Source organism: Lynx canadensis, chromosome A1 (genome assembly GCF_007474595.2).
Source record: "Lynx canadensis isolate LIC74 chromosome A1, mLynCan4.pri.v2, whole genome shotgun sequence".
NCBI lineage: Eukaryota > Metazoa > Chordata > Mammalia > Carnivora > Felidae > Lynx > Lynx canadensis.
This window is the reverse complement of record NC_044303.2, coordinates 95055577-95066209: the sequence shown is the minus strand read 5'-3', so window position 1 is coordinate 95066209 and position 10633 is coordinate 95055577. Positions and strand designations below refer to the sequence as shown.

The 10633-nt window shown below is 48.1% G+C and overlaps 1 pseudogene; it reads left to right on the top strand.

Annotated features, from left to right (window-relative positions):
- Positions 1-4641: 4641 nt before the first annotated feature.
- LOC115515265 lies at positions 4642-9729 on the top strand (annotated as a pseudogene).
- The last annotated feature ends 904 nt before the right edge of the window (positions 9730-10633 follow it).

The window sequence follows — 10633 nt, the reverse complement described above, 5'->3', positions numbered from 1 at the left end:
GCTTCGGAGGAGACCCTTTGTCTGTGCCCCACCATGGGGGAGGTGGCACAGACTGGGGACTTCGGAAGTGAACCTGCTCCCTCTTAGTGGTGGATGCCGAAGACAGAGGGGTTATTTCCATGAGCTGCTTGCAAACGACCACTGCCGTCCTCACTCTGCCTTGTCAGGATTTGTTTTCAGATAATGTCTTCAGGGCAGGGTAGAGACAGTCTCCTAGTCTCCTGTGTATTCCTAGCAACTTGTCTGGGTTCCGGATACCCACTGGAGGCTCCAAGAAATGGTTAGGTTACTGGATGGGGCGCCTGGGTGGCTCAGTCAGTTACGTGTCTGACTTTGACTCAGGTCATGACCTCACGGTTCATGGGATTGAGTCCCATGTCGGGCTCTGTGCTGACAGCAGAGCCTACTTGGGATTCTCTCTCCCACCCTCTCTCTCTGCTGCTCCCCTGCTCATGCTCTCTCTCAAAATAAATAAATAAATAAACATAAAAAAAAAAGTTAGAAATAGGATGGCAGTATTTCCTAAAATTATTGGATGACAAAATAGATTGCTTTCATGGCGCATCTCCCAGGACTGGTGATTCTCCCAGACTGTATTTTGGTCCTTCAGACAGAGGTTGGGCTGATATTTATGCATGAGCTATGAACAATAAATTAATAAACTAGATGTCAAGGTAGAAATGGGTAAAATACTGAGGAGGAGAAAAAACTCTTTCCAAAGACTTGAGAAGTATTTCAGAAACATCAAGTACATGTAAATAATTGATATAATATCAGTCATAACTTAATTATTCATTGACATAGGTTCCCCAATGATATGGATGAAGAAAGACTGGATTAGCCTAGTTGAAGGTATATATTTGAAAATAATAGGACTACATAGCATCAAATATATTCTCAGTTTTCAATAATTCAAGCTAGTTCCACCATTTTCTTCCGTACTTAAAGGTTTTAATGTGTCTATGTAATTTGCTAATTCACCTGAAAATATATGAAAGGCACAATGTTTGGTACCATGGGTCTACAAAGATGAATCAAAGGAATTTGTCTTCAAGTCTCTCTATGAAAAGAGGTGGTAAACCAGGAAGATTAGATTAAATGAATATTTTGGGATAAGTCGGTATGTGAGAGACACAGACAAGTGCTAGGAGTTTCTGAGGGACAGAGAGATGTTGCCTTCCAGCTGTGGGAGGAGAGATGTCTTGGTGTCGGGCATTTTTTCCAGGAAGGCGGTCTGTGGGTGAGGAAGGCCATGGAAGGCAGGAGGAAAGAGCGTCCTCTAGTGGACACGATGGATTGTGTTTAGACGTGAGCACGTTTGTACGGTCAAGTAGCCAACATTAGCCAGTGCCAGTGGGTGTGTGAGAGGTAGAACTGACAGCTGGAAACCCACAGAACGGGTTTGTAAAGGCCTATAATGGAAAGTTCTGTGTGAAAAGAAATGATGTGTATTTTGGAAATGTGAAATCCTCAGCTCTGCTCTGTCTGCCTTGGTAGTACAATGATCCGCCAACCAATACCTGAGAGTCACCAAGGAGATCCTGGAAATGTGCTCCAAGTGCTTTGCCCAGGGAATGAGGATGGAAAGGGCCCCTTGGGTTCGCACTATTTAAGATAATGTAGGGACAAAATAATGAAACCCGGTCATTTCCGTGTGAAGACGCTGGGAAATGTCCTGGCAATAGCACCTCGGTCTCACTTGGGGTCATCGCTAACGGAATATGGCCATGAAGAGGTGGCTCTACGCAAGTGGTATGTGAGCAAATAAAAACCAAACATGGCGCCTGGGCTTTCAACAGACTACAGCCAGTATTTCCACGATGAACGAACGCCTCCCTTGTGCTCTCATTTCTTGTTCCTATCAACCCCATACATTATATAATTCCCTTTTTATACCTTTTATAAGGAAGCTCAGGCTCAGAATGGTCTAAAAAAACTAAAAGATGCGAACTCACAAGCTAGCGGCGGGGCTTTGATTTGAATCCAGGTCCTTCTGATTCCCAACACAGGGCTCCCCAGAAGTCACAGCCTTTACCTCATAGGTAAAGGGGCCAATTCCCCCTTTCTCAGAATCTTGGGACCCCTGTCTGTTAAGGAGGGTGTGAGGATGGGGAGGAGTATGCACATACCAATACGAAGTCTACTCACATCCCAGGACCGTTTTGCAGCTCAAATGTGAAAGCATGTTTTCTTTTTTAAAAATGTTTCATTTATTGTTGAGAGAGAGAGAGAGAATGGGGGAGGGCAGAGAGAGAGAACACGAAGCAGGTTCTAGGCACTGAGCTGTCAGTACAGAGCCTGACGCCAGAGCCTGATTCAGGGCTCGAACCCATGAACTGCGAGATCACGACCTGAGGTGAAGTTGGACGCTTAACCGACTGAGACACCCAGGTGCCCAAAAGTACGTTTTTAACACTGAGGTAAGGACTATATTAACAACCCCCATAGGGGTTAGAAAAAAAACGAAGCCCTGCAAAATAAGAGCTCTTCCTGGGGCGCCTGGGTGGCTCAGTCAGTTGAGCGTCCGACTTCAGCTCAGGTAATGATCTCGTGGTTCATGGGTTTGAGCCCCGCGTCGGGTTCTGTGCTGACAGCTCAGATCATGGAGCCTGCTTCCGATTCTGTGTCTCCCTCTCCCTCTGCCCCTCCCCTACTCACACTCTGTCTCTGTCTCTCTCTCTCAAAAGTAAATAAACATTAAAAAATTAAAAACAAAAGAGCTCTTCCTAAAAACTGCAGAATTGGCACAGCTGGGCCATAATGGGAGGGCTGTGCCTTTAAAGGGTGTGGTCAGTCAGCAGCTGGAAGGGTAGAGGGGAAACTTCTCAGGCTCTCCACTTTTGCCTGAGGCCATCTTCAGGTCCTAAGTACGTGGGACTGGACTTAGCTGTCCTTCCCCTTGGCCATCAAGCATAGTACATAAGCCCAGAGGCCAGGGCTAGGCCTGCAGAGGCCCTTCCCTGAATGCAGCTGCCACCGGCTGCCGGCACTGTGTCTGCCCTCACCGGCCAGGGCCCCGCACCCACGGCCAGGCGCTTGCCCTGATAGAGAGCTCAGAGCCAAAGCCACCACCAGTAATGCTGAGGGATTTGCTCTGGGGCCACGACATTGTCCTGCCACAGCAAAAGAAATGTATCCAGATGGACGCCAGGAAGCCTTCCGTTCTCTGCTGGCAGAGGGGGCCCATGTCTCCCCACGGTCTGCAGGATAAATCCGTTCAAAGACCCCAGCTTCCAGGGCACAGGGGGACCCCCAGGCCAAACCCAGAGTGAGTGCTGCCAGATTTCTTTTTCAATTCATAAGTCTTGGTGGATCAGAGCCTGCCCTCTCAGCTTTGCTGAATCCTCTCTGGCAGGAGCTGTGCACAAAGCCACGGCCCAGGACAAGAGTCTAGGGCCAGCAGAGAAGGTGCCACGTACCTAGCAAATGACAAACTTTTGGTTTGAATTTCCAGTGTAAGGAAATATTGATGGAGGGTGGCCATCACCCATTGATGGAGGGTGGAGCCTGGGTGGCTCAGTCAGTGAAGCCTCCGACTTTGGCTCAGGTCATGATCTCACGGTTCATGAGTTCAAGCCTCGTCTCAGACTGTATGCTGGCAGCTCAGAGCCTGGAGCCTGCTTCAGATTCTGTGTCTCCCTCTCTCTGTGCCCCCCCCACCCATGCTCTGTCTCTCTCAAAAATTAACATTAAAAATTTAAAAAGAAAAGAAAAGAAATATTGATGGAAGGGAGGGAGGTGTTGTCTCTACCTTATCCTAAAAATGGCCTCTACCTTCCTCTTGGCTCGCAGGTGGATAATAGCTCTTCTGGGCTTTGGGCTGCCTTCCAATGAAAGTTCCAATCCTTCCAATGAAAGTTCCAATCAGAAATTTTTCCTGGGCTCCAGACTCCCAACAGGCCTTTGGCTGAATGTCAGTGGGTCTGTGAACTTGAACTTGTCTGCATCTAGTCTATACTGCACATGGCAGGAAGAGTCCCTATTGGTTCCCAACCAGCCTCTATTGGGATGCTACAGGGCCCGGAGCTTCCTTGTGTCTTGAGACATCCATGATCCCCTAAGGACTGTTGCTGCAGGAAGATAAGACTCCTCTGTTCTTCCTCTCTGAGAACAAGGGCCCTTTGTTCCCAGACTTCCATGAGTGGTTTCGTCTGCCTAGAGCATGAGTGGCAGACAGGGTCCAAGGTGTGGCTCTGGAATTAGTACTTAGTACCTCCAGAGAGGTGTGGCCTCCCTCTCTCTTGGCCTCAGCCTCATCCTTCCCAGCCCTGCTTCTCCCTCAATAAAGCAAGTTTCTTTCTTTCTTTTTAAAGTTTATTTATTTATTTTTGAGAGAGAGAGAGAGCGAGCACATAAACAGGGAAGGAGTGACACAGAACCTGAAGCAGGCTCTAGGTCCTGAGCCGCCAGCCCAGCCGGGCTCGAACCCACGAACTGCAAGATCATGACCTGATTCGAAGTCTGACGCTTCACCGACTGAGCCACCCAGGCGCCCCCAAGAGAGCAGGTTTCTAGAACCATGGAAACTGATACTCAGTTACCACTGGATGCCCGCAGGGGACCTGGTGCGGGCAGAGTGCAATCTGCAGAGAGACTCCAAAGCCTCTCTGGATCTGCAAGCTGACTAGCCCCAGGAAAAGAATGTTAACAGCTCGCCCTGAGCTGAGCGAGCTACAGAATCCTGTCTTGAAAGGAAGAATACCACCTAGAGGTAAACAAGAACTAACACAAGGGGCCGGGCAGCAGCCCCCGCTAGCCAGAAGAAACAAGGCAACAGGTGGAATCCAGGATGGTAAAGAGCTAGCTGAAAACATCCCAAGGAAGTGTCTAGATGCTACATATTTCCAGTGCAAGAACACAAGCAACAGCAACTGCACAAACAGTTTCAGAAGCCAGGGGCGGCGGGGCAGGCAACAAATGCGAAAGTCACCCGGCCAGAGAGCGCCTCTCCTCTCTGCAGAAGTCCTGAGGTCCGGCAAAAACAGTGGGGCGAGGGGAGGGGGGCACTGGATGCTGGGCTCCTGTGAAAGCCCAGAGACCCTGCAGCATCCCGGCTGTGCGGCCCCTCCACTTGGGAATGCAAACCTAGAAGAGCCTGGCTCCTAAGAAAAGGCTCAGGTCCATGCCCTTAGCACAGAGCTCAGGAAAGCCAGTCTTCTCCCTCCTAGCACAGCATCCTCCCTCCTGGGCAGTTAGCGCATCCTCACTGTGGCCGGTCGGTTGTTTGTCCGCTGCTTCTGCGGAGCAAAGGGGAAGTGTAGGAAACAACATCTTCCACCAGTTGCCCTTCTCTTTTTGACAGTGCACCTTGCTCCCAGCCCCATCTCCAGGGGGGTGTGGGGAGTGGGGCAGCAGAGGCCCTCCTGACCTTGATCAGCCTGGCAATCTGACGGGCATGGGTAGTGCCAGAGAGGCCAAGCGGAGGCAGAAGCAAACAGGAGAGCAAACTCTCTTGTTGCCATCAGACAACGGGAGTCCGAAGCCACCGCCGTCGGATAGGCTGATCTTTCAAGAGAGGCAGGACATCTGCATCTGTATATGAAATGTCCCGTTTACAACGGTGGGTTGAAATGTTCAGACAGTAGTTTTTGGTGGGGCAGGCTCCGCCAGGCGCCTACGCCGCTCCGTCTCTCCCATGGGTAGGCAAGTGCTTCTGCAAAGGCACCACGCGGCCAGCCCTGGGCTGCCCTGCTCCCTCCAAGCCCACCGGGTGATGCCCCGGAGCCTGGCAGGGCACCGCCTTACTGCCATCCAGAGCAGCCTGCTCTAGAAGAAGAGGTTTCCTCTTTCTGGAAAGTGCAATCTGCCAATCTGAGCAAATAATTCTGGCCCCTCCGCGGGCACTGTTTCCAGTCTGGAACAAGGCACCCATCCTTGTCCGCTGTGGAATCTGAAACACGAGTTGGCGGGATGGCGCCCACCGTTGCCTCATGTGGCCACAGGGGAAGAATGATAGCCTTTGGGCATTTGGAGCCCCTCTGAAAACAACGAACTGTTAAGAGTTTCGCCAAAGAATTACTGTACCGAAGTAATAGTTATTGACATCATTGCAAAGCCTCAGTCCTGTTCTGCCTTGTGTCTGTGAAATACCAGAGACACCGACTGTTCCCCATTGTATGGACTGAAGCTGAAGACTGAAAAGGTTAAGATTGGTCAGCGCCCGGGGCACCCAGGCGGCTCAGTCAGCTGAGCGTCTGACTTTGGCTCAGGTCATGATCTCAAGGGTGGTGGGATGGAAACCCGCACGGAGCTCTCTGCTCTCAGTGCAGAGCCTGCTTCAGATCCTCTGTCCTACCCCCCACCTTCTCTCTCTGCCCCTCTCCCATCATGCTGTCTCCCTCAAAGATAAATAAAACATTTAAAAAAAAAAAGACTGCTCAGAGCCCCCATCTGCAGAATCAGACTTAGGATTTGGACCTCAGGGGTGGGAACCTCCTTCTAAAGTCCCTACTTGAGGCCACCTCCAGTCCTCCAAACTCTGTAGAGATTCCACTTTTCAAAAAAAAATTTTTTTAATGTTTATTTTTGAGACAGAGAGACAGAGCACAAGCAGGGGAGGGGCAGAGGGAGAGGAGGACACAGAATCCAAAGCAGGCTCCAGGTTCCAAGCTGTCAGCACAGGGCCCAGAGCAGGGCTTGAACCCACAAACCACAAGATCATGACCTGAGCCAAAGTGGGATGCTCAACCGACTGAGCCACTCAGGTGCTCCTAGAGATTCCTCTTTTATTCCAGGGTAGGGACCTTCTTTCACCTTTTCCTCTTCTTTCCTTCCTCCCCTCACCCCTTCTCAGGAAGTGAGAGCCAAAAGTCAAAGGCTTCATTATCATAATAAGCCACCACAGTCTTGCACTCCAGAGGGGGTCCATATCAGCAAGAGAAAGGGTTATTTTGCTACTGGATTATTTATTCCCCTGGGAACCCCATGAGGGCTCCTACCTGGTGAAATGGCAAACTGTCTGGCAAGAGACCACACCTATAGCACATCCCAAGTATTACAGACAAACCCAGTTTCATATGATTCCTTGGGAAACACACACAATATGGAGCTAAACTGGATAGTAAGTAGAACAGCGTATTCAACCTCCTCTATGAATGTATCACTCTCTGGTTTACCAGGGTACCACGTATCCCCACTTACACAGAGGGGAAAGTCCATCATTACTGGTGACCTTCAATATTTTTATGCATTCTAGTGTTGCTTTTAAGCACAGAAATATTGCTCATGGTCTTTCTTTCTTAATCAATCAGCCAATCATTAACAACTCGTCATCTCTGCCCCAGTCTTTAAAGAATATTTAGAAGGAGAATTAGAAATACTGGGTCCTTCATTGATCAATGGAATATGTATAGGCATACATGTATCTATACACACATATATACTAATAATACAAAAGAATATCAAGTTAAACTGCTAAATGTGTAGAGACAGCAAGTTCTTCAAGAGTTCAAAGAAAGGGTCGAGGGATTACAATGAAAGATAGAGAAATCAGGGAAGCTTCCTGGAGTGGGTGATGTCTGAGCTACAACTTGAGAAACAGGAACAATTTCCCTGGAGTTTTAGGGGCAGGAATGACCTTGCTTTAGTTGATGGAAGAAATGAAATTCTGATTGGGTGGCAGTGGGGCAGCAGAACCCAGTAAACAACACGGATAACACTTTGGATAACGTGATGGGGAAATATCTGGCTTTTTAGTTCAGCGTGTGTTTGAATGGAGTTGAACAAAATCGATGTGTTAGTGGTACTTAGCAGAATACACAGGTGTCAGAAAGGGCAGCCAATGCTGGGGCGCCTGACTTAGTTAGTTGAGCAGTTGAGCGTCCAACTCTTGATTTTGGCTCAGGTCATGATCCCCCTGTTTGTGAGATGGAGCCCCGTGTCAGGCTCTGCACTGATAGGTTGGAGCCTGCTTGTGATTCTCTCTCTCTGCCCCTCCCTCGTTTGCACTCTCTCTCTCTCTCTCAAAATAAACTTAAAAAATTGACAGTAACAACAAAAAAAGACAGGGTAGCCAATGATAAGCACTAGGGTGGGCAACTAATGTCTATTAAGAACAAAGGAATCTTACCAATCGATAGGAAAATAACCAATATCTTTTTTGAAAACGTGGGCAAAGGACAATATTAAGCATGATGCAAAAGAAGGACACGCACAGCTGGTAAGAACAGCTGCTTATATTTGGCACGACGTGCAAACCTTCAATTCAGCAAGGAAGTCTGCCTTTTAACACGTAGCCTCAAGAAAGAATTCAGAATTTGAACAAAATCCTGTGCAAGGATTTTCAGTACCTCGAGCTTATCGTGGTCAAAAACTAAAATAACTTCTTAAGTGGGAGAGTCAGGGACAATGTATAAGAAATGTGTTTATTGATTTTGAGGGTTGGTTGCGATATATTAGCAAATTTTCTAGAAGGCATCAAGCAGATCACACGACCCTGTGCGGTGTGTATGCCATTTGTGCATAAAAGTAAAAACAAACAAAACTATCCAACCTAAATACGCACACACACACACACACACACACAAATATACACACACACATGCATAGATATTCATCCGTATTTGTTTTTCTTTCCATCTATATGTATATATAGGGATACCTGCACACACATAGGCATATATACATAGATGTCTATATGCCTAGATGTTAATACTCCTTATTTCTAAGTAGCAGGATTATATGTAACGTCTATTGCCTTCTTCTGCATATGCTTTATGTTTGTTTTATAACTGTTTTCCACAACAAGCATCTTTTTTTCCTTTAATTTAAAAGGAAGGAAGCTCAGAGAGCCCTGTGCAGCTCCAGCACGGCACCAGCCTAATTGCCATCGCGCCCAGCAGTCCCTGCCTCGCCCTCGTCCGCAAGGTCAGTGCCAAGCACAGGGAGCAGTGGCAGAGGACTCACATCCACGACCTCTGCCTGCTGGGTCAGAGTCATTGCAATGAAGCTTTGGGGAACAATAAAATGGTTCCTTGTAAGAAACAAATACGGTTTCAATAAACAAAAAGGACACTGAGGAAGACGTATTTTGTACACCAACACTGCCATAATGAAGAAAAGCCCCAGGAAGAACTTTCTCGGTGTAGTTGGTGGAGAGACTGGAATTTGATCTTGTTGCAGGAGAAAAGGGTACAGCGGCAGCAAAGGTCACGCGCCCTGGTGGGGTTCCAGTGCAAGGCGGTGACACAGCTCACCGGAGGCATTATAGACTATCCAAGATCGGCCGGGTACTCCACACACTCACCAGCGGAGCTACCAAAGCGATGAGAGTAGGGTGAAAAGAGAGGGGATGGCTCTTGGAGGGCTCCCCAAGTTCAGGGCCAACAGTCCCGGCACTCCCATGCTGCGCGTAGGCTCCCAGCTTCCTGCTGAGCACAGACTGTGGGCGTGGACCCCAGGATCCCAGCCCTTCTGTTGGGGGAGAAAAGGTGGAGGGGGCTGACAAGCAGGGTGCAGGAGAACAAGGTAGGCCATAAAGACAGAATGTGTATCGGGGTTATAGACCACGACTTCCCAGGGATCCCTCCTTATCAAAGACGGCCTAGAGAGGATGGCAATGAAGAAAGTAAGGGGAATCAAGGAGATGGGACCCAAGGTCAGCAGGTCCCTCAAGGTTAGTACCCACAAAACTTCAATTTCCCACACAGGGGCTCAGAAAACTGGAAACCGCTGGATAGCACAGAGACCAAAGCAGCGGACCCACCGGCTGAGACTTCTGCTCCAGCATGAGCAGTGCAGGGCTGAGTAAATGCTCACTGACCGTCTCTACCACCGGCTGGTTGAGGCATCCAACAAGAATGAATATGAAATTCCAGCAATAAGAAATGAACAAAAGATTGGAGCTGAGGGCCTTAAGTGCTTGCTTTTGCCCATTGATCAGATACCCAAACTATCTGCATTATCTATGCAGGATGGGGTTTCTATTATTTTTACCTAATCTCTTTTTGGTCATGACAAATGTGTGCGTGTGTGTGTGTGTGTGTGTGTGTGTGTGTGTGCGTGTGTGCGTGCGTGTATGTGTATTTTAAAACCTGGTTTTTCTCAACACACCTTTAGAGGTTTTTTTCCTATGTGGTCAAATTGAAATTTCTAGGAACCTCACTTTTCATCTATAATAATAGTTTCCAACTTGCTTTTTCAAAAGGATCAACAAACAGCAAACACTTGTTAATAAAGATCTTAAAGGTACAACTTCTTTGTTTTCTAAGTTTATTTATTTATTTTGAGAGAGAGAGAGAGTCAGGGAAGGGCAGAGAGAGAGAGAGAATCCCAGGTAGGCTCCATGCTGCCAGCACAGAGCCCAAGAGGTACCTTGAAGCCTCGAACCATGAGGTCATGACCTAAGCCAAAATCAAGAACCTGATGATCAACCTACTGAGCCACCCAGGTGCCTCAATAAAGACCTTAAATAATTAATAAATAACTTTAGGGGCACCTGGGTAGCTCAGTTGGTTAAGTGTCTGACTTCAGCTCAGGTCATAATCTCATGGTTCGTGGGTTTGAGCCCTGTGTTGGGCTCTGTGCATACAGCTAAGAATGTGAAGCCTGCTTCAGATTCTGTGTCTCCCTCTGTCTCTGACCCTTCCCCATTTGTGCTCTGTCTCTCTCTCTCTCTCTCTCAAAAATAAATAAA